Source organism: Hippocampus bargibanti, linkage group LG15 (assembly GCF_051943395.1).
Source record: "Hippocampus bargibanti isolate YZ-2025 linkage group LG15, ASM5194339v1, whole genome shotgun sequence".
Lineage (NCBI taxonomy): Eukaryota > Metazoa > Chordata > Actinopteri > Syngnathiformes > Syngnathidae > Hippocampus > Hippocampus bargibanti.
Window position 1 is genome coordinate 3,347,465 of NC_142748.1, and position 24,876 is coordinate 3,372,340.

The 24,876-nt window shown below is 40.1% G+C and overlaps 1 protein-coding gene across 3 annotated transcripts in view; it reads left to right on the plus strand.

Moving 5' to 3' along the window:
- snx29 (sorting nexin 29) overlaps nt 1–24,876 on the plus strand; it is a 212,765-nt gene that overhangs the window by 118,896 nt on the left and 68,993 nt on the right. For all 3 annotated transcript variants that reach the window (XM_089016086.1, XM_089016085.1, XM_089016087.1), the window contains exon 22: nt 7,409–7,570. The gene's annotated coding sequence lies outside the window, so the exon portion shown is untranslated. The remainder of the gene's footprint in view (nt 1–7,408; nt 7,571–24,876) is intronic.

The following is a 24,876-nucleotide window of genomic DNA, read 5'->3' on the forward strand; positions in this document are numbered from 1 at the left end:
TTTGATGATGATACTAGTGCAGCGTGTTCGACCGGAAACAAATTCCTTGTGTGTTCTACATACTTGGCAATAAAGATGATTCTGATTCTGATAAATAATCAAATAAATAGATGAATAATAAATGAATGAATGAATAAATAAATGAATAAATATAAAAGAATAACGATGGATGAATGGATGGATGGATGGATGGATGGATAGATAGATAGATAGATAGATGATTTTAATAAATTAATAAAGGAATAAGTAAAAAAATAAACAAACAAATAAATAAATAAAGCAATGAATTAAAATATACATAAATAAACAAATAAATAGACACATACAAATGAATAAATACAGGAATGAATGAATACATAAATGAAATAATGAATAACTATATACATAATACATTTTTTTTTGCCATTAAACATACATTTTTTTGCAATTTTTTGATGATGATACTAGTGCAGCGTGTTCGACCGGAAACAAATTCCTTGTGTGTTCTACATACTTGGCAATAAAGATGATTCTGATTCTGATAAATGATCAAATACATAGATGAATAAAAAATAATAAATGAATAAATATAAAAGAATAACGATGGATGGATAGATAGATAGATAGATAGATAGATAGATAGATAGATAGATAGATAGATAGATAGATAGATAGATAGATAGATAGATAGATAGATAGATAGATAGATAGATAGTTTTTGACTCAGTTCAATGAAGATAAAGTGATAAAATGGATAGGTGGGCTAAAATTACATTGGACCTCAACTCTGCTTCTTGTTGCATGTAATCAGAGCGCATGTTTGCATGTCGCGTTAGAAAGATAACTTTTTTTTTTTTTATGTTCAATCCACCCGCCAGTTGGAGTTACGTTAACAGTACTGATCAGGACAGGCATGATTTGAACTCATGGAGTGATTAAGAGGAGACGCGGGAGCTGGAATGGGATTGTAATTGGATTCTAAATCATGGGAAGAGGATGTTTTACAGGCAGAACTGATGACCCTTTAATAGTGGTGGTGGTGTGCAGTGTGGTGAAAAAAATGGGATGGCAGTGAAGTGACAGGACCGGCAAAGTTAAATGTTGATTTAAAGGGGATGTACTCATGAAAATTGTAGCATGTTGATATTTTGAGGTCAAAAAGGGGCGTGGCATATTCCCAGTCACACCATGAATGAACCCATGTCGCCTGCGTGTGAAAGACGATACAAGAAATTGACTTCCAATGGAAGCTTTCAACTCTCAAGGTTACAATGCATTTTCTGACTGTCTGCTGAATGATCCAGTAAATAACTGGATGAGAAGATATATAAAAGTCGTTGAGAAACTGGCGATGAGCAGGAGAGAAAGTGCGGTTGAGGAAGCTTCTTTCACTGAATATGTCCAAGCAGATCCATCTTGTATGCTTCCAGTGAAGGTTGCCTTCATCCATTTTTTTTTTTTTTCAAGTCTGTCATTGATGTGACATGACGAGGGGCGCCGGCGATGGTGATGGTGGTGGGGGGCTTGTCTGAAAAAACGGTCATTGGAGGTGAACATGAAGGTTGACGCCATCTTTAGCGGACTCCATACATATTACTGTCAAACAGGTGCATTTCATGAATGCATGAGTGCCGGGTTGCTGCAGATTTGAAAAGACGCCTTTCATTTGTGTAAAATGTAAACGTTTGATGGAAGTTCACCAAGTCCTTGCTGAAATGATTTGGGGGGAACAAAGGCTTTGGATTTCAAAATGCGGTGTTGGGACTAGAAAGTGGGAGGTCCTACAGGGACCTAATCAAAAGAAGACTCAAAGCAATATTGTCTTCATCCGGCATTCAATAACATGCATGTTAGAATTTAAATTGTCCATTGAGCACACTGCAATAATCGAAACAAGGGTGCGGAAAATCCGACTGGACCCTTCGCACCCTGCCCACCACCTTTTCCAGCTACTCTCCTCATGCAGGCGCTACCGATCCATGCGCACCAAATCCAACAGACGTTTAAACTCTCTAAACAGGAACCCGAATACAGTAAAGTCTTGTTATATCGATATCGGATATATCGATAGTCCCGGTTATATCGATACTATTTCTATGCACGCACGGAGAAAATTACATGCAAACAGGGTCGGATATATCGATAGTCCCGGTTATATCGATATTTTTTCGGACTCCCTTGAATATCGATATAACGAGACTTTACTGTATACTGTAACGGTATAGAGCTTCTTGCAATATTTTATGATGATACTAGTGCAGCGTGTTCTACCAGAGACAAATTCCTTGTGTGTTTTACACACTTGGCCAATAAAGATGATTCGGTTTCTGAATTGCATACTTTTGGCAAAACTTTGATTGGCTGGCAATCAGTTCAGAGCGTAGTTCACTCTCAAATGACTCAAGTTAAAGTATTTTCCGGTGTGTAAGGCACACCCAAAATCCTTCAAAAGATGACCCTGCACCTTATATCTGAAGTAATATTGAGGTCTCACAACTACTGTCTGCAGCCATCAACTCCATTTTTCCCCAGTAGAAGAAGTAGTGCGGAACCCCAGCGTCGACTTGAGCGCCTTATAATGTGGTGTGCCTTATATTTGGAGAACTTTGATATATTTATATATTTGTAAAAGAAATGAGCACAGAGCGCGAATGTGTCGCGGCTTGGAATTGATGCAGATTTACGTGGGACAGGAGATGTGAGACAATATCTTGTCGTCAATGGATGTTTAATTTTTGCATTCAACATTTAGTTTGTAGCAGACATGCACATTCCACTATGACGTCCCTGATCCACTGGTGAAAATGATGCTTTGATCCTATCCTTTTTCATCTAGAGCTGCTTAATACATTCAAATAGGGTGCAGAAAGTGCTTAGGATTGAATGACTTCAAGATGATGCCGCGAGAGTGGCTGCCTTTACAGCAGTTCCTTAATTTGTTTTTTTTTTCTATTTCTTTTTTTCCTTTTCTCGTACCTTCATAACTTTGCTGCAGTGAAATGTACATTTCTCCATTGCGGGACTAATCAAGGCTAATCCAATCCATGGTGCGCTTTATCGCTTGGTATGCCTTATATAAGGAAAAAGTTTGAGAATCAACCATTTATTGAGGGTCTACCTTATACATCAGAAAATACTGTAAATCTCGCTATTTTGAGGATTAACAGAACTCGTACTGCTGCTTTAACCTTGCACCTTTGAACCTGATAAGATGTTCACTGTCGATAAATCGCTGTCCTAGAAGGGGTTAAACATCGCTATACTACTTTAATACAATGCAAGAAGGTGACAGAAGCACTGAGTCATAGGTGCGATCCTCGCGATTTGGTGCCTGGGAAAATGTTATGCTCAGCTGTTGATTATCACACCTTTGAGAACTGTAGATTTCCCTCCTCGCCAGCACTAGGCTTCCCTTGTATGCAGCAGGCGTATGAGCTTCTGTGTACTTTCGTTATATGTACGTATTATATGCGAATTTTATTGTCCGATCATGTGGACAAATGTTATGTGTGAACGTGTGTCTGTTGTCGCTAATTACCTTTCGTCACAGTGGCGCCTGCTGCTATTTGTGAAGCGCGACATGGCGCTGTCGAAGGTCAGCCATGATACGTCGCCTCGTCACAGTAGACTTTCCACCTTTTTTTTCAATTTTGGACAACGCCCGCTTGTGGAATTCCATTCTGAGCGTGTTGCGACTGTTTTTCATCACAAATGATAGTCTCATGCTACCGTCGTTAGCAAGTGCGCTCATGAGCCTTGCTGTTTTTTTTGGTTGTTTTTGTGTTTTCTGTTGTCGCTTTGAGTGTTTGTGCATCGTGTGGAATGGATACAGTTTATTTTTGTCTGCATTTTTCAGTGCTGTAAAGCTCCAGATTGATTGTTCTTTTTTTGCGTTTATAATGGGCAGCCATTTCCCAGCCCCACTTTCTTCAGCGGAAATATTGGTACTGTTATACAGTCTGCGGAGATGAGAAGAAAGGAGGGTCAGGGCACAGCGCCTATGCGGATGTGGACTTGTCGAGGATTTGAATTGAAGCGGATTAACGTGGGACAGGAGATATGAGACTGTCTCTTTCTACCAATGGATGCTACAGCTTCATGTTTGCTTTCAACATTTAGCTTGCAGCAGACGTGCATATTTCACCATGACGTCCCTGATCCAGTGCTGAAAAGGACACTTTCATCCTCTCATCTGCTTCATACAACAAAAAGATTGCAGAAAGTGCTTAAGATTGAATGGACTGACTCTTTTGTATTGTCACATTATTTATTTAATGTTGTTGTTGTTTTGACTTCAAAAGTGGCTGCCTTTACAGCAGCTCCTGTAATTGATTTTTCTACTTCTTCCTTTCCTTTCCTCTTACTTTCAACACTTTGCTGCTGTGAAATGCTCTCCATTGAGAGACTAATAAAGGCTATTTCAATCCAATTATTATTGGCTGCTCCTAGCAAAATATCTCTGGTGATCATCAGTGAGTCGATCAATGTTCGACGCTAATTTTGGGCTATGGATTATATAGATTGAGACATCGACAACATGTTCAAGATGAGGGATGGCGAGACCAGATCCAGGGAGCAGTTGGGTCGTAGCTCCTGTATTTTGTTTTTACACTTCTTTCTTTCATTTCCTCTTCCTTTCATAACTTTGCTGCTGTGTTACTTCCGTGTAGAGTGAACGCTGGCGCAAATGGCTGCCGCTGCTCACCGGCACAAATTATTATTATTATGATGATGATGATGATTATTATTATTATATGAATGGCCTATTTTAAATGGTGTTTATATATAGGGTGCAACACATGATAAGGTGCATTAAATCGAAGTTATAAAAGGTGTTTGGTTGCATCATGCATTCACAAGATGGAACATCACTAAAGGCAATACAATACAATACAATACAATACAATACAGCATTATTGATATAGAGTTTGCATTGTGGAGTTTTTGGAAAATTAATGCTTTTAGGTGTGCCTTATAGTGCGTAAAATAACAAATACATTGTCCAGGCTCTTGGGTTGCTTCAGTCCATGTCTATGAATTGTTGTTTCTCCCGTTATTCCCTCTGGTTGGCTTCTGTTGTCGCTACTGGAGCCGAACTGCTTGATTGTGTGTTTGTGTGTCGAACTGAACCTAAAAAAAAAAATGGAATGAAGTGCAAGTGGGAGAACGACAGGGAATAAGTGATTTTAGTTACTAATGATCCTGGCAGCTTCAACGCCTATGCTGAGTTGCTTGCGTTTTGTAGCGGGAGCAATTAAAGCGAGCCGAGGTGCCGTGGGTATCTCCTGTTTGTGTGATCTGGATGATCGCCGTTACTCCATCTGGACTGCAACATGTTATTTGGGCTAACTGATGAGATGACAGATGTGTGCGGTCAAAGACAATTTGCGAATAGACATGTCAACAGAGAAAAAATCCATTTTAGTTGACCTATATTCATTTTTTTTCCAATATATTGTGTATGTGAGTGTTTTAATTCAATAATACATCGAGCCTGATTATTTTCAAAACAATTGATTCCCTGAAATAATAAAAGCATCATTTACATAACATAATCCGTACATGAAATAAACAAAATGTCAATCCCATAGCGCTGGATTTTTCAATGTCATGCAGGCCAAATTAATGTATGCATTTGCGTACTTTTCCCGATTTATGTTGACATTAATTGTATGAACAAAATCTAATTTAGTTGAATTCATAACGGATTCTGCTAGCGTTTCAGTCAGTCGTGGTAGCTGAGAGTTGATCATTTTGAGAGAGAAAAGGGAAAGTATATTGTGTGTGTGGTGTCTGTGGGGAAAAAATCCATCTGTATTGATTAAAAAAAAGGAATCCATTTCTCTCTCGAGCCTCTAATATAAGTTGTCCCTCTAATGTACTCATTCCTGATCCTATCCAACCTGGTCACCTCCAAAGAAAACCTCAACATCTTCAGCTCTGCTACCTCCAGCTCTGCTTCCTGTCTTTTCTTCAGTGGCACTGTCATACAGATGCAGTTTGAATTAAAACCAGTTATTTGTTCAGTATTTTGTGGAGGGCTTATTTGAAATCTCATTGGTTGGCGGGGGGTTATGACAAAATATTCTCTAAGTCTGATGTGATGTAACTCACTGCAGCTCTCCGGCCTGTGTAGCTTTGTATGGGTCATCCGAGAGTTGATTTGACAACAACAGAGAATGAATGATGCAACATACAAGAAATAAACACACACACACACACAAGAATAAATAAAGAAAGCAATATGATACTTGAAAATATACATTGCAATTCCATATCCATGTTTTTCTTTACCATCCATGTTACAGTCTTTCCAATTTGGTTCTTCGCATCTTCAAACCCGATGAGGATGCGTCAATGTTAGTTGTCCTTTGACGACTATTGACGTCGCATAATTGAGTAACGCTGTCCGGCCAACAAATCCTATGGTGCAAACAGCCGATCATTCTTGCAAATCATCCCACGGCGGGGGCATTTTGAGCTGATCCTGCACATAATCATTACTTTTATTTGCCTTTTGCTTTGGTTTTCAATTGGTGTGTGGTAGATAAAGAATCTAAGCTTGGAGACAAATAATCAACAGAAGCACCATAAAAAAACACACAAGCTACATTTAAAAGTACTTTATGGTTATGAGTGAAAAGAACGGCACTTTGCAGCCACTATCCAAGAGCCGCTTGGTAGGATTGTCTAGTGTGAGTAATATTGTATTTGTATTATTATTATTTTAAGAATAGTGTCTTATTCAAGAAGACACACGTTGGTTGATATTCAACGGGACAGTCATTGGCTACACCCTAAAGGCATTTTAACTTACTTTCAATGCTTATATCTTTCGATGGTTGATAGAGATTCTGCTAAATATTTTAGGGTATTTCCCAACAGTCATAGCTCCTGAGTGAAATGACCTTTTGGTATACTGTATGTCAAACGGGGTTGTCAAAATGTATATGCAGTTCTTGCGATTTTAGCTTGACGTCTACTAAGCGGTTTTGTTTACATTTATTTTCCTAAAAACTCTGGGAGCAGGCAGGCAAAATATACTGTACATATTTTTTTTCACCAAACACAATATAGAGACTTACCAGTACTTTTTCAGTCAGTGAAGTAAACCCAGAGTAGGTGTTCTATGCTCCCTCTCACGAGTACTAGTAAGAGGCAGGCAGCAGGATTTGGCATTAAGCATTCATAACAGTTAACTGCAGCTTCACCATGTTTGCTTGAACTCTGGGCAACACTAATTGACTGAAGTATTCAGACCTCAGACCCCCTCCTGAGTTGATATCCAATCAGCATTTCTCAGAACCCAAACCAGTTCACAATTTATCGGCCAATAGCGAAATTTTCAATTCTGTTCTGCAGCTAACTGGTAGCAAGTGGAACACATTTGAAACTGGAATAATATGTTCTATTGTCTCTGTTCTGACAGGACCCGTGCTGTGGATGTTTGTGTGGATGCACTTTTGAGCGAACGCAGTTCAAAGACCAACAATACAAACAAAGTCCGCTGGAGATAAAAGAATGGATATATTTCCCGAGCTCTACCTGGAACATGCAACCCCATCTTCGGTCCTGATCTGTTTTCCAGCAGGTAAGAGACTTATTTTCATGATTGATTTAATATAAGTGCTGAAGATCATAGTTTTTGCTTTCGATGGTGATGATTTGCTTCATCCAGTTATTCGACAGTAACTCAAAACACGCAGCAAAGTATGTACTTCTGAAGACTTGAGAAAGAAGATCATATGTTGTTTAATTCTAAAATCTACATTTTCTACCTCCGTGGACAGTATCAGTCACTAAGTCACGGCTGTGCTCGACTATGTGTGTGAGAAAAAAGGAACCGTTGTATCGTTATTTAACCTGATTATTTTTTTTATTGCCGTTTGTATTTGTTGTTGTATTTCAGCCCAAATATGTTTTGAAATGCCTATTGCGCGATCTATCGTGAAGTGTAGGCCATTAGGGGACTTCACATACTGTAGATTCTCTGCACCGTTTTCCCCCTGGGTAACGCAAATACACATGAATGCACAAGAGTCAGCCACAAGAGCTTTATGGTCAAACGGCCTCCAGCCCCATCGGGACTTCTCCCGGAAAAGTCGCTCAATCCTTACATCTGAGCTTGTGTGCGCCTAGCAAGAACTGCGTTCGCCTCAGCCAGATGTGTTAATTTTCATTTCAATGGTCGAAAGATAAATTACACTTACTTTTGCCTTGTTGAAAACTTAACTTCATCCAGAATCGGGACATAAACACTCCAAGTGACGACGGTCAGCTGCACTTACCCCTCCCAATACCCTCCGAGGCACCGAGATTGAGTTTGTATGCTCGGCTCTGTCAGCCACTCCACGGCTCATTACAATGAAGCCACAGTGCACATTGCTGCCAAGGAAGTCGGGGAAGCTGTGTTTATCTCCAGAAGATTGAGACAGATTGAATATGTAAAGTAAGAAGCGAGTGGAATCCCATCACACTGATTGCTTTAGACCAGCTGAGAGTCTGAGATTGATTCTTACAGTTGTTGTAGAGGGACAGCAGTGGGTGTGGGTGTGTATATCTGTGTGGTCCCAATTCATATGCATTACAACCATGATTCTCATAGCCCTCACCCTGATGCAGACCATTATGAGGCAGCGCTGTGGATGGGTTGCAGGTGTAGTTTGTGTGGTTGCAGACAAGAGAGCTATTTGTTTTTAATGACACGACTCAAGGTGACCAATGGTTTTTGGGCATGGTTGTTGGTACCATTACAGGCGTTCCAAGGCTGATTTTTCGAGACTTTTCATGAGAGTGAGAACCTTGAGATTCATATATATTGTTTTCAATGATATTTCGAACTATGGGTGTCCTGGTGATAGAGATTAGACAGAATAAGAAGTTATCATATTTTTCTGAATCAATCTGAATTCATATTTTTCTGGATCAAATTGCAGGCTCTTATATGCTTAGCCAACATGTGAGACTGAATACACAATTGAAGCACAGACAACCTGGGGTCAATCAGGTCAACAGACACAGCAAGTTAAACATTCAGCCTCATCTCGGAGATCTGGCTTTGCACAGAATTTAGTACTTGGGATACCCTTTATCACCAAAGTTATTTACGACTTGAACATCCTGCACAGGAAGAGCTCATTAGCCAGGTTACAAATTTGTCAGTTCACGGACAACACAATGTTTTATTGCCTACAGCTGTTCGTGCTAAGAACTCAAGAGGTGTGGTATTCTAATCAAGAAAACTATGTTTTACTAATGTATCACTTTAATTTGCATGTACTCTCAATAAATAGGAAAGGCTACGTCTCCTGCCAGCAGTAGGGCCAATCTTTCTGGGTTCGAGTCTTCGGCCACAGTGTCTGACTGTCTTATCTCTGACACCTGGTGGTCAACTGGTGAGCACTTATATCTCATTGAGCAGAGATGTGCAGGGTTCTACTAGTGGTCCAAAGTCCTCTTTTCTGATTAGAGCAAATTTGGCGTATCATTTGGAAATAAAGGTCCTTGAGTATGGAGAAAGAAAACAGAGGCCCACAACCTAAAATGATTGAAGTCCAGTGTGAAGTTTCCACAGCCTGTTGTGGTTTAGGGTGCCCTGTCATCTTCTGGTTTTGGTCCACTGTGCTTTATAAAGTTCTTCCTTCGGCAGATCAGCTCTTTTGAAAGGCTCATGTCATTCTTCAAGAGGACTTGGCACCTGCTCATTCAGCTAAAAGTACCCAAAGCCTGTTTCATTTTTCTGTTTATTTCATGTCATATTCAATTTTTTTAGACTGATTTTGGGGGTTTCATAAACTGTAAGCCATAATAATCAAAATTATAACAAAAGCGTGAAATATAGTCATTTCACCTATTAAATTCAAATACTTAAATTAATGAACTCTTTCACGATATTCTATTTTTTTCTGAGATTTACCTGTATATGGAGTTGTCATGTTCTCCCCATACCTGAGTGGGTTTTCTCTGAGTATTCCAGTTTCCTTCCAAAAACATACATGGCAGGTTAGTGGAACACACGGAATTGTCCGTAGGTGTCAATGTGAACCCAGATGCTAGTTTGTCTCTGCGGTTGTCTGGCAGTTCCAGGTGTCCCTAAACACCCAAAAAACGTCTGGTATGGGCATTCACAAGGGCTGGTGGTGAATAGTCCCGTTGATTTTACTCAGGTGTGAGCAGCATCCATAGATTTGACCTGTTCTTACCCCAATCTGGAAAAAGGTCGATTTCAAAATCAGTTTGAGTCACCACTGAATCATGTAGCCTAAGCAACTATGTGTTGGTATTAATCAAACCAACACTTGTTAATCCCACTGATTACTTATTTTTGTTCCTGGGTTTGCAAACACTGAATAGAAAGTAATTATATGATGATGCGAAAATAAATAAATAAATAAAAAAGATCAGATTATCTTTTTTTTTTTTCCAACCACAAGGGTAATTCACGACTTGTCCTACTTTCTTGACGCAAGATTCCCTCAGACGTGTAAATACAGTCAACAGTAACGCATAGCTTTGAATGAGAAATTTGTCTCATCCAGGGAAGGTTTGGGAGATCCGATGGCCTAATTAGGTCAATTTAATTTCCCACAAACCTCACGTGACTTAAACCTTGATCATGCATTTTGAGGGTGCAAGGGTAGGGGAGAGTGAGAGAAAGGAAAAAAAACAGCTAAGAGATTATAGTGCATTTCCTTGTTTTCCCCTTTGACTTGAATGGACAGCATTCTTGAACGATGAGAAACGGAGATTAAATCAACTGCTTATACGACACGTACAGTAAATCATCTTGTAATTAGCGCCTGTCTGCCAACAAACCTGACGCTGCGCACATCAGGCCCATGTGTGAGAATGAAGCGTGCATCTGTCCAAATACCGATACTTTACACGGCAGATGATGGTGAGGAAGTGGCAGGTCCAAATATTTCCATTTAAAAAGATGATAATTATTCAGCACTCAAGATGATGGTGAGTCATCTGTGTCCTAATAGTTGATCTTTTATATATTTTTGATGGAGGTCTGCAGTCTACTTTATGGTCAACGTGGCACTGCTAAAACAAAAAACGCAATGGAACCCCCAACCCACCCCCCCCCCCTTTCCTTGACTTTTGCATCATACGATATGTGTTTATTTTCTATCGCTTTCATTTGTGCCACTCTAATGACAAATGGTTTCAATAAGAAACCCAAATCAATCTGTCTGCTTGAGTTTCGAAAATCACATCTTAATACCTGACGCACTTACCATAGGGAACGGGAATGGGATTGTGTTTTTTCCAGCCATTGAATCTGTGCTCTAAACCTAGCGTAATATACGGTGACTGTGAAATAACATGATATTGAAGCGATTTGGAGTCTTAAACGGTCGGACTCTGAATAATGTGTGCCATGACATAAATGCATTTGGATACCAAACGATAGATAGCACAAGAATGAGGGTGCATATTGACCAGTTTTTGGAACATTGTGAGTCCGCGACATTACTGAAGCTAATATGAGGCAGCAAGGCAAGGTTTTGATGTGACAAAGTTATTGTTATATCTTGTTTAAATCAAAGCGTCCTCTTCCAAAATTCAACCTTTTGGCGTCACGTACGACATACTGTATGCTGCACGATGCTAACTCTTGTATAAAACAATCCTGACATGCCTGTGCGAACAAAAAAATGTAGTTTACCACCGTTATCTGAAGTGCATTATTTAAGATCCGACCAAGTGGGTATTTCCTGAAACATCCAAGAAAGTTGAAAATTGAAACGATCGTGCCATTTACTCATTCGCTACCATTGTCGACCATTGATGTCAAAATCTTCACTTGTGTGTCAGGTACAGTCCAGTACTTGTTCAAATCATGTTCAGAGTGGAATAGTGCACTGGTCTGTGAAGTTCAGTCTTCAATTGAGTTGATCATTGTATTTTTCAAGAAATGTGCTGTTTGAACAAAAGGGTCAGATCTCTCTTCGTAATTTGTTTGCTTACCAAAGCGGAGAAAATGTCCTTCACATTATCCTGCAGCCAATTCAATCGCTGGATTAGTATTTGAGCAACGTTGGCTAGTCCTGATTTATGTGTGGGTTCGATGGTGGTTGGCAGTGTGGGTGGCGTATGATTGGTGTGTGTGGGTGATACAGGCGGTGGCAGGGGCTGTCTAAAATAAAACAATGTGTCTGGAAGACAGGGGGGGAAAAGGTAACACTCACTCTTAACTGTGAATGTGAATACTTCTCCATTTCTGCATATGTGGCAGGATGCAAAAATGAGGGATTTGGTTCGAATTAGTTAAGGATTAAACATCTATTTTGGCATCCTTTGTCCAGTGGCATTCAAAAATGAAGTCTGCCCAAGTGTTTGTGAAAATATATAAAACAAATACATTTAAAAAAAAAAAAAAAACATGTTTTGGAAATATTTTTTCAGTGCCGCAACATCAATGTTCAAACTGCTCACAGCACCTGTTTTGCATCCTTCAAAACCCCTTTGAGGGACCAGTTTCCATAGAAACAAGGACTGGGAGTGTGAATAGTGGTGAAAAAAAAATATAGAAAGAAAATTCTGTAATGGTCACAGAAGCAACTTGAAATTGACAATGGTCGTAAAGTTGGAATTGATTGAAAATGAATGGGGAAAAAACATGGTATTGCTGCTTTTCGAGTACAACAAGATTATTTGAAAAGCAAACTCAATATGCTGATCTGGACATAAATCTTGACACGATTCTCTGAGTATTTTGTTGAATAGCCTTGTGAGGCAATCAATTTAATCAAGATTATTTGGAATCTCAGGGACCGCCTCTCAACAGCCTTCTTTCCACGTTTGATGGTGGCACTCTCTTGACTGCTTGCCATAGCTCCGTTCTCAGAATTTGAACAAAGTGGGATTTTCTTTACTAGTTTTTGCCTTTTGTTTTGGGCCATTTACCTGTTTGAGGACCTGTGACCATCTGAGACAGAACTTTGTGAAACTGTAGTGCAAAGTTTGGTTCGTTAGCCTTGATTTCCTTATACTCTGGACAGATTCAAGAGACTCTGTCCCAGATATATCAGAACAGTCCTAAAACACACAAACAGCATTGTTTTTTTGTAAACAAAGACATAATAAGGTAAGATTGTCCAATGGACAAATGAGATAAAACTGGAATGGCACATCAGCTCCAAATTGCCAGATGAAAAATGAAGCATACCAAGAAAAGAACGCTGTCTGGACTGTAAAACATCAAGGAGGCTTTGTTATGATCTGGGGCTGCTTTGTTTCCTCAGGCGCAGGTTGTCTCAAAATTGACATATCCAGACTTTCAAGGCATTTGAAGCAAAATGTTCTACAGTATGACAAAAGTCTTAGTTGCAGGTCTCTGCTTCTGCAACATAATTTCCCAAAACACACGGATAGCTTTCAACAAAATATCGATGCATATTGGGAAGACATTTTGCTTACTTGCTTATTTGTTTTCTTAACTTGATGTCCTTGAGAAAACTTTTTCCCACCACTCTATTTTCCTTAGGTGTCTTCCCTTCCTTGACCACATCCACACTGCTTGACTCTCTCGCCTACCCACTCCGTGTCTCTTGTTCCATCATTTTTCACTTGTCTCCCACTCACGATAACATCTGTCTGCACATTGATGAATCCGTCCACCTGTCACGGATCAAAGTGCACAAAGCACCGATACAAAGTCCCAATCGTTGTCATTTGTCCACCTGTCAACGTCAGAACTCCCACCATATCCTCCCACTTTTGTCCTGTCCTCTGCTGCCGTTGATGACAAGTCCGAGAGTTGGAAAGAAAGTCAACCGTCCGTGGATGTTAAACATGCGGCGCTGATCGCCACGGACAACAATAACCGTTGGATGGATGTCAGTATCATTATTGGGTAGTCACTCACTCCCTCTCAAAGTGCATCACATTAAAGGACAACCAACGCCTCCGGACAAGTTGTGTACATAATTTGTAAAATCACTTCAAATGACTTCTACTGGGCGCATTTTCCAAAGATTCCACCGCATATAGCTATATTTTATGTTTTAAGACTCACGCTGAATATTCAGGAAGTCTTGTTTTCGAGTTGGTGACGATTCCTGGCGTGACGTCACGTCAAGAACGCCCCTGTCTGAGAAAGCGGCACACAATGCATTTTGGGCAATTTGTTTTGTCTGAAAACATCATGTTGATGGCGAAATTAGAAGGAAAACACATCAATAATGCGATGGTGAATCGTTGTGTGTTGCACCAAGACTACTATTTGATATTCGCTGACACAAATTCCCAGCAGACAAATCAGCCCATTTCCAATGTAGCTTGGGCGCCATCTTGTGCATTTTCGGGGACGCTACATTGGAGTCCAGACGCCTCAAAATGATACGGAAGCACTTCTTTAATCAATTGCAAACATTTATGCTTTCCTCTTCAGAACTATTTGAATCATATTCATAACTGGATGAGTAACAAGAAAACATCTTCTCCGAATCAGAAGCCATTGATTTGATTCTAGAGCAAGGCGAAGACATCCTGGCACATCGTCACAAACAAGCGGGCGGGACCAAGCAGACTTTAACTCATTTTTATTGGTGTTTTGTATTTGACTAAAAATATCAGCCTGCGTGTTTTGGGTATTTTAGATGCTATATAATGTTTTTCTGATGTCAGTTAGGAAACAAAAAAAAAATGGTGTCGGTTGTCTTTTAAGTGAACAGGGTATTAAATTAAATATGCATTAGCTTCAGCGTTCCAGACTGTGAACGTGAAAAACAATGCGATTCATGTTTCACAACAGCTTTTGCTGTAACAAAGCACACCTGGTATGATACAAATACCAGTTCACGGCCTCTGAGTGTCCCTAAATTTCTATTCCATACTAATTTATTGCAACTAACAGGTTTTCTAATTCACGTTTTAATTTGGTGACCTAAAATGTCATTGATTCCACTTTCCCAAGGTCAAAGAGCTGACCAAAGTGCACATTTTGTAGCCAGAGATGATATTAAAGGGCTCTGATGATAGCGTTCCCAAGTATCCAGATAGTCTGTTTGACTCCAGATTTCTTATCTTTTGTGCCAGGCCAGTCCTGGAGCATTTCTGACACACCTTGAATACTTTGATATAATGTGGAGTGGGCACAGGCTTTGCGATTTATCAGGCTCAGTGAGGTGAAGCTGTTTTGGATGAGCCGAACAGTCGGGCACTGAGGCGTACAAGACCACCATTTTGGCACTGGGATGACAATCATGCAGTGTGACGATTAGATAAATGACAGTGGCCAATGTGCTCAACGGAATGGAAAGTTGTGGAATTTCAGGGAAGGAGAAGCAAGGTGAAGGTGGCGAGGATTGGAAGGTGTGCTTGGTAGAGTTGCCGTAAAGAGCCTGTGTATCTCGTCAGGTGTGCCAAACAGAGCAGAACAGTTGGCGCAGCCGTTTTTGAGCTGGGCTCAGCGCAGCTTGGCGCTATGCTGATGTAACCTGCTGCCATTTCTGCCAGTGCGAGACGGGATAAAAGAGAGATTGCATCAAGGGATTGTGCGTGCATATGAGAGAGCCGGAAAGTAGAAACAAAGCCAAGAGACCATTTGTTGAAATTGTGAAATAATTGTGCATTCAGGGACTTTACCCCTCAAATTAGGAACCTTTGGACCATGATGTGTTTGGCTTTGTGAAAAGCTGCGTCCACAGTCCAACAAATACAAAATCCAATTTGATCAAAATGGTCTGCAATTGTAGCGCTTTCTCTTAATCATGCATTCCTGAACTATATTCACTTATCTCATTCAAACTAACACGATTGGAACATTCACAGTTTTTTTTCATTAAAATTGCACTTTAAAATAACTTTAATTCAATTTATTTAGTATGTTAGTTCGTTGGTTATGTGGTTAGTTAGTCTGATAATTGGTGAGTCATTTCATCATTTAGTTAAATAGGTAATTAGTTTGTCATTCAGTCAGTTAGCACGGTTGCTGGCTAGTTAGCTGGCTGGCTGATTAATGGGTTTGTGAACTGGTTAGTTGGTCAGTAGGTTAGTTGGGTCATGGGTTTGCTAGTTAGTTAATCTGTTAGTTAGTTATTTAGTTAGTTAGTTAGTTAGTTAGTTAGTTGGTTAGTTGGTTAGTTACTTATTTGGTTAGGTGGTTAGTTGGTTGGTCCGTTAGTTGGTCAGTTGATTTGATAGTTACATAGTTGGTTAGTTGGCTAGTTGGCCGGTTGGTTAGTTGGTTAGATTGGTAGTTAGCTGGGTGGCTAGTTGGGCAGGTTGTTGTTTAGTGTGCTAGTAGGGTAGTTAGTTGTTTAGTTAGTTAGTTGGGTAGTCGGTCAGTTAGTTGGGTGAGTGAGTTAGGTAGTTAGTTGGTTTGGCTAACTATCTGGATAGCTTCCTGGCTGACCAACTACCTGGCTAGCTGGCTACCTGGCTGGCTAACTACCTGGCTGGCTGGCTAGCTACCTAGCTAGTTGGCTGACTGTCTGGCTAGCTACCTAGCTAGTTGGCTGGCTAGCTACCTAGCTAGTTGGCTGGCTAGCTACATAGCTAGTTGGCTGGGTAACTACATAGCTAGTTGGCTGGCTAGCTACATAGCCAGTTGGCTGGCTAGCTGCATAGCGAGCTGGCTGGAGAGCTACCTCACTAGTTAGCCGGTAGATACTTAGCCTTATTAGCCTTATCATAGCTCATGTAGCAGAGTCCATCCCTCTGATTCACCATCGCATTATTTGTGTTTTCCTTCTAATTTCGCCATCAACATGGATCAACGCGAAGTTTTCAGACCAAACAAAGTACCAGAGTTGTTAGCGCCATCCTAACCTGGCTCGTTCGCCAGCCCGTTTCAGCCCAGTGTGCACATTCGCTTCCCTAATCACCCACTTGTGTCCATCCCTAATTGGCTTACTACACTGGTTCCATCGTGATGAAAATTGTGACTACAAACGGCGAAAGTGAAAAGGACTCACCGGCATCATTCATTGGTTTAGTAAACGACAACAAAATACTTGTGGTATTTGAAGCCACCGCCCGCACGTGCATACACTTAATGATGCGCATTAAAGCGTACTTTTATTTAGGGATGTGTCAAATGTTATCTGCGCCTCTGATTTATTCATTGGGAACTGAAGCTGTACAATAAATATGGAAATAACTCTTGGCCTTTTCAAAACCATCGCTCATGGGATCGCCCGAGCCGAATATGAATTGGCATCCACAGGGTGTTGATGTCTTATTTTGAAAATGGGATCATGATATCTTTTTTCGAGGATTCCCTTCCATGCAGAAATAATCGGTCATAGCAGAAAGTTGGAATTGATTGTTTGCTTCGTTTCATTTTAAACACATACACGGATATTTGGGGCAGCATTTTGCAACAATATCATGTTTGTGATGATTTTACACATTGGCATACCTCAGGGTTACACTTTAGGGCCATTTTAGTTCTTTAATACTTTTATGTTATTTAAATTATTACTGACACTGAGATTCTTTGAGTTCTGTCTTGTATTTATGAACTGTCACTGCTTAAAAAAAATAATATTTACATTCACCAGACATTGTTGGATAGGTTCCAATCTGATAATAATGTAATGTAATGTAAGGTAATGCTTACCGATAAAGAAGAAAATAGCATTTGGTAGTTTTCTGGATAAAAGATTTATGAAAGAAATTTGGATGTGAGAATTACTTGACCTTGTTTCAAGCGTATTTGTCCACTGAAGGCCATTTACTTTTTTCCAAGAAAATTTTGGCACTTATATGCAAAAAAATGTCATTGCTAGTCATGAGGGGAACCTCTTGACATGTGATTTTTGGCCTTCTTGTGTCTGAGGGAAAAAAGTTGTGATGACATCTCCAGCATACAAGTAATGTTTATTGAAGGCAAGATTGAGGGGGAATACAAATTGGGGTTGTGCAGGTTTTGAAAAAAAAAAAAAGGTGTTGCCAGTCGACTATTTTAGTATTTGCAAATATAACACATCACTATTTTCACTTAGAAGTGTCCCGATTTCAGAGGCATGGAATGTATGTGCTAAACTGGCACATTTACTCATTATAGCTTTTAGTTAAATTGCATGTGACAGAAAAAAAGATGTCAAACCCCCAAATACAAAATCACTCACAGAGTGTACGGGAAGGAGGCATTCCAAAATCACCTTTGTATTCTCATAGATTGTATTTTCTCACTATTAACTCATTCACTGCCAGACGTGCAAAAATGTGTCCACTCCAGTGCCGGTGTTTTTGTCATTTTCACTTAAATTCCAGGACCCACAGAATATTAAGTTTTAGGACTACATAAACATTCAATACAGCATGAGAAACCTTAGACTCTCTTCTTTCATCAGTCAAAAGGAGTGAGTTACTAAATTACCTCAACTTACAAACACCTTATCTTACAAACCTTTCGTCTTACAAATGTCAAATTTCTGAAAATTAAACCTTATAATAAGCACTATTTTCATAATACACACCCACCACGGCTGGCGGAGTGATCTTCGGCGGAAGCACACGACCGAACAGCACCAGAGGTTAAGTTACCAACAGTCCTTATGGAAGGTGGCTGTCCTTCCATAAGCCATCAAAGACCATCAAAAAGGTAAATAAAACTTTATCATCATGTAATGTGCCTCTCTTTCCAAACAGCAATTCCCTTTGACCTTCAACCTCCAACGCCATTCCATCAAGCCATAAATGACCATCACAAATGTAAATAAAGTGACTTTATGATACAATGCAGTGTATTTCTTTCATTACAATACAATAGCGCATTTATTATACATAGAATAAGGTATGTTGTGTGTAGTTTTAAGGCTTATTTAGTTGACAAGTATATTTTATGGAAACCCAGGAACTGATTATTCCCATTTTAATGGTTTCCTATGGGATTTTTTTTTTGAGATACACACTTTTCGCCTTACACACTCTGTCTGTGAACCAATTAAGTTTGTAAGTTGAGGTCTCACTGTATATGTGTCTGGAGTTATATGAGCTTGAAATGAGGGCAGCTATCCAAAATACAATGCGATACATCCATATTGGTTTATATAGCGCTTTAACAACAGCTGAAGCTGGAACAAAGCGCTCACATGGAAAAAAGGGAAGTGTTGCCCCCTTGTGGAAGCGAAAAAACATTGCCAGAGGCCATGGCCAGCGCTTTATCGGCACTCAAGCATGGAAAATCAAAACAGAACAAATTTGGGAATGGCGATGTACGTCATATTTTCAATTCCTGAATGAATACATGAGTCAGAGTTGAAAAAAATGTGAAAAAGCAATTTTTAAACTCAGTCATATCGCCATCCCATTGTCATCATACTAACAGTGAATTCTGACCGTGCATCACCTCACTGAACTTTTTCTCCCCCCTCAGAGCCTCTCTTCAAATCATCTTTCAAGAAGCTTTGAAGAATTTCCATCTTTGCCTTCTTATTCTCATGAATCATGTTGCATCACGGCAGCCTTTCCAGACTGCGAAATCTCACATTTTATCTTGGTTAGCTACACTTTTCTTAGCACAAATCCCATAGAAAGTGTTTTCCCCCCTGCAGTCATATGCTTGATACGTACTTGGAAGGCTTGTGTCACGTTACCGTCGCCCGCCGAGGATTGTGTCTTCTTCCAACACATCTCACCATATGTCTGTGAATGAATTAGCGCAATTCACGCTAACGTCGACGTGGTTCGTGCTACACAAACCTAAAGCAATCGCACTCCCGCTTTGCTCTTCTTTTGCCTCTGAGGTAATCTCCAAATGAATTCTGTGTGTAATAATGCCAATTTAAGATGGAACGAGTGCGGCGTGTCCTGCGGGAGCATAGCTTCCCATGTACTGTACATCAAAGCGATGATGCCCAGATTGGCAACAAGGCCGCGGATTCTATATGCAGTCTTTTGAAAGTTCCCATGTGTGCGTCCCCGTATGATATAAAAGCTATACAATGGGATAAAGTGCACGTTGTTCAGAGTTCTTTAGCTTTCTGGCGCTTTGATTGACACTGCGTGATTTTAGTTCACAAAGCGATCATTAAAGTCGCTTTTGGGTTCATATTTCCTCAAGCTTTGATGGACTCAAACGGCAGTTTGTTTGAAGGGGGCTTTTGTGCAGTCGCTTGTGGATTTTATGAGTTTTACGTACATATTCCAATGCTTATCAAAATCAGAATGCCTTAAATAGTCCCACAATGGGGGAATTTACAGTCCGCAGCAGCAATTTGAAAGGGGGGTGTTGATGTCAATAATAATAATAATCAATTTAATTTATAAGCGCCTTTCAAAACTCTCAAGGTCACTTTACAGTCACAAGAAAAAAAAATCAGTGGGTGTGCAGCGGCAGCCACACACGCCAGCGTTCACTCAACCCGGAAGTAACTCAAATTGATAGAAAGCGAGCAAGATAGCTAGCTAATAGATAGGTATTGGATTGGATTTGCCTTTATTAGTCTCACAGTGGAGAAATTTACATTGTACAGTAAAGTCTCGTTATATCGATATTCAAGGGAGTCCGAAAAAATATCGATATAACCGGGACTATCGATATATCCGACCCTGTTTGCATGTAATTTTCTCAGTGCGTGCATAGAAATAGTATCAATATAACCGGGACTATCGATATATCCGATATCGATATAACAAGACTTTACTGTATATATATAGTATTAGATAGCCAGCTAGATAGCTAAATAGCAAGCCAGATAGCTAATAGATAGCAGATAGCGATGCTTCACATTCACCCTTGATTTTCAGATATTTGATTTTTTTTTTGTGTGTTTCTTTATGGTCAGTCATTGTAAATAAAACGATGCAGTTTTTAATCATCAGGCGACATTTATTTTCGTAATTTTGACTAAATGGTACGTCACAGGACGGCAAGTGCATATTACGTTAGTGTAGACAACTAAAGAGCCATTTGAACCTATTTCATAAAAGAAACCAAGGGAGCCACAAACCCTTTCGGGCATGTAAAATGAAGATAGATTTAATTTTCTTTTCCTTTCATTCTTTTAATTTCTGCTGCAAACCCCCTCCCCCTCTCGATGTACCCGGGTGGCCCATTCGAAGCGATGGGGCCATTGTATTCGCCGTTAAATCGTCAAGTACGTATATTTGTAAAATTGAGTTAAAATGACAACATGCAATGGTTCAGTATTAATCCAATGAGATCTAGCTTGATGAGATATTTTCAGAAATAGCTCCGCTTTGCCACATCTGAAGCTTTTATGGCATTGGCGTGCTCAATCTGCGTATATATATAATGTGATTGTCTATGATATAATTCGACAGGAGTTGTCAAAAATGCCGCCATTCAAAAATATCATTGTCACGCTACTGTAGTCAAAGATATGAAACTATGTATGGATTGTATTGGATTAGCCTTGGTCTCGCAGTGGAGAAATGTACATTTCACAGCAAAAAAAAAAAAGCGATGAAAGTAATGTAAAGGCAGACACTCTTGCGACACCATCTTGAAGTCCAAACAACAAAACTAAATAACAAATAATGTGACACAATTCAAAAGACACAAACAGTCATTCAATCTTAATCACTTTCTGTGCCCTCTTTGTGACATGAAGCAGTTTTCGATGAAAGAGGAGAGGATCGAAGCATCCTTTTCACCAGTGAATCAGGGACGTCATGGTGAAATGTGGACATCTGCTACAAGCTAAATGTTGAAAGCAAACACGCAGCTGTCGCATCCGTTGACGAAAAGAGATTGTCTCACATCTCCTGTCCCATATAAATCTGCTTCAATTCCAAGCCGCGACAGTTCCACATACGCATCGGCGCTATATGCTAGCTGTAGGGTATTTGTTATAATATATATTTTTTTAACGTTTTTTTGTACGTTAGAATTCAGGTAAAATGAAACATGTTGAGAGTTATGACGTTTCCATAGTCACTGGATCTCTAGAGCCCATGCGACAATCAATGACACACCCACAGGATGCAGCATGTCGCGCGAATTGCTCATGCGTCCAGAATTTGTACCTTTTTCTTCTTCATGTTTATCCTAAAGCCAATTAGAGTGTCACCCTCTTCTCCTGACGGGCGGAAAATGTTCTCAACTATCATCTTGAGGCGCAAAGTGTCTTTCAGAGCACAGACTGCAATTGGAGAACATATAGGAAATAAATTACAGAGCACCTGCACATGGACAATGGAGGAATGAAACATATTAAGATCTCTTCCGATGGCCTCCATCTCTAAAAATAGTAACAAATTCAACTGTTTCCCCCAGCTGACATATCAATACCTTAATCTTGTCATCAAGAAATAGTTGCCAATAAATTCCCCTTTATTCCTTAACTGCCATCAGTGACTAAAGACTACTGATGGGGTCTCTGTGACGATATACAGTATCCCGCTCCGGCAATTGCGTCGCATTTCATCATCATGAGCCTCATTGGTGTCACTTGCAAGTCGATGAGCAGATGGATCTTAAACTGGCCGCAATGGGAATTGCTGAAGGATTGGTCACGGGTGTATTGCTGATTCCTTGAGTTGTCAATGAAGTGAGTTAAACGTCATTGTGAACAAAGCATGCTGGCAAATGCATCGCAACATCTGCCTTTAGCTCACCAAAGGCAACCCGCAAGCATTTCCGTAGCTCAGGCGACATACCGCTTTGGTAGCGCGTACCTAGGTGAGCAGCTGTTGCCTGTGATGAATATTGTAGCGCTAGAGGGAACTCATTTTGGATTTGTGAGAATGCATCATAGTTGCATTTTGGAAATTGCCGGAAAGAATGGTCTGTTGATGACGCAATTGTATCATCATCTCATACGGGATGGATTTCATCACTAATGGACACTAACATAGAACCCAAACTATTTTGGCCGTCAGTGACTTGGTTCTTTGCTGGCAAATGCAACTCACTGCACATTATTAAAAGTCAATGGCGGGCCGTGTATGTCACTACAAGGCCTTCAGTCGTGCTATGTCTAAATTTACTACATGTCCAGTAGAGGATGTCGTTGGCCACAAAATAACATGTTACCTGAAGAAACCTAAGATGTATTGCCATTAAATTGTTTGAATTTTCACGATGAACGTGTGGATTCATCATAACCTCATCAAATTTCAAGAATATTTCCTATTTTTGCTAGCTTCGGAACTGTCCAACATTTTTTAATGATGTCCATCTATTCTTGAAAAGTCTGTCTTAAAAATGGCTTTAACAGTATATCTGTAGTCAAACCCATTTTTCTCCTCTTTCAGCCATTGTGGGTTGACAAAACTGCTATTAAATCAACATAATATCTTTGTTTATGTGCTAGCTAGTGTGCTAGCTCTGGCCAGTATGCGGCTGATTTTACTACGTAACTAGCCAATCATAACTTGCAAAAACTCTGACGTAGCGCCTTCGAGCAGGCTTTGGGTTGACTCGAACTCGGATTCGTTCCAGCAACTGTTTTATTGCCATTGATTTTTTTTTTTATGCTCCAGAGCCTGCAGAACTGATTGTGAAGGCCTCCAGGTAGATTTCTGAGCCTGGTCACAAATGTTCTTTTCCTGTGTCTTAAATACGAAAACACACATCTGGAAGCAGCACAACTGGGGAAAATCAATGAAAGGAAGGTGAAAGACAATGTTGTATTATTTAATAAGAACTCATAGACAAAATATAATTCACATTCGTCTGTGAGTCTGATATTTTTAGGCCAGCAGAGAAGGCCTTGCAGGCCCACCACTGTTAAAAGTAGTCTGTGGATGGTATGATAAACAATGACTTTTCAGTTGATAGAAACGGTTAAGGAGCAAGCATTCTCCTACGGACGCATAGGCCCGAGCACACTCTGCCCATGGCTTGTGAGATATTGTGACATCCTAACAACATCGCTGAAAAATGACCATCCCGTGGTAATTCCGCCAGCCTGCGTGCACTGTAACTTGAAAATGTGAGGATACATCAGCTGCAGAGGATTCTCCATCTCTTCACCTCCAGACTTTGCTTCATTGTATCTGCTGTAGGTGTCGAAGTCTCCGCTTGAGTGTCGGCTAGGTTACAATTCACAGGTTAACCCGATAACCTGCCAACTACCCTTCTGGGACTTCCTGTCACAATCAATTACGCCACCTGAGGCGATGTGTTTGTACGTGGAGATAATGTGCAAAAGAGCTGCGACGTAAATATTGTGCTGGGAGGGAAGAGCCTGATGAAGGTGTGGAGAGAAACACATAAGGGACACGTCTCGGTGGAGCGAGAGGAAAAATACACCAATGTGATTTCCTTTCGTGCTTTTGAAGCACATCATCTAGCCACGCGTTTGACCTGCGACGAGTTCTAGTTGGCGACATTCTTGTGTCACATCTATCTCGTCAAAGGCTTGTGTGCTGAAGACTGATAAGAAGCACTTCAGATGGCCTTTGAAAAAATATCCTCTCGTGTGAGAAGAAACACGGTGAAGAAAGCCACTTTAACCTTCAGCTATTAACCTCAGATGTGATCAAAATGTATCCTCCGGGTGCTACTTTTTGCGCATACCGGAAGCTCATCGTGTCCTCATTCGTTAGGTTGGAATTGTCGTCGCACATTTATCACTGTTGACATCTGACAAAAGATCCGGTGAAGTACAATGGAGGTGCTTGATCAGATCGCTGTCATTGTTGGGCTTCCGCTCATTGATAACATGTGGCTTTTTATAATTGAAAAATCATATCTTGAAAATATATGTCTCCTATAATCCCCATTTCCACAACTTGGTGGTTTGGTTGAGTGCGACGTACTGTTCATACTGACCGCTGGCTGTCAAATATTCAATGTTTTATATGCTATGATTTTCGCTGTCACTTTATCACCGGTCCGTATCAGAATATATGGCCAGAAGTCTCGGTTAGTTTGTGCTGAAACGCAGCTGAAAAATAAATAAATAAATAAAATAAAATAATAAATAAATAAATAAATACATACATAAATAAATAAATGGATGGCTG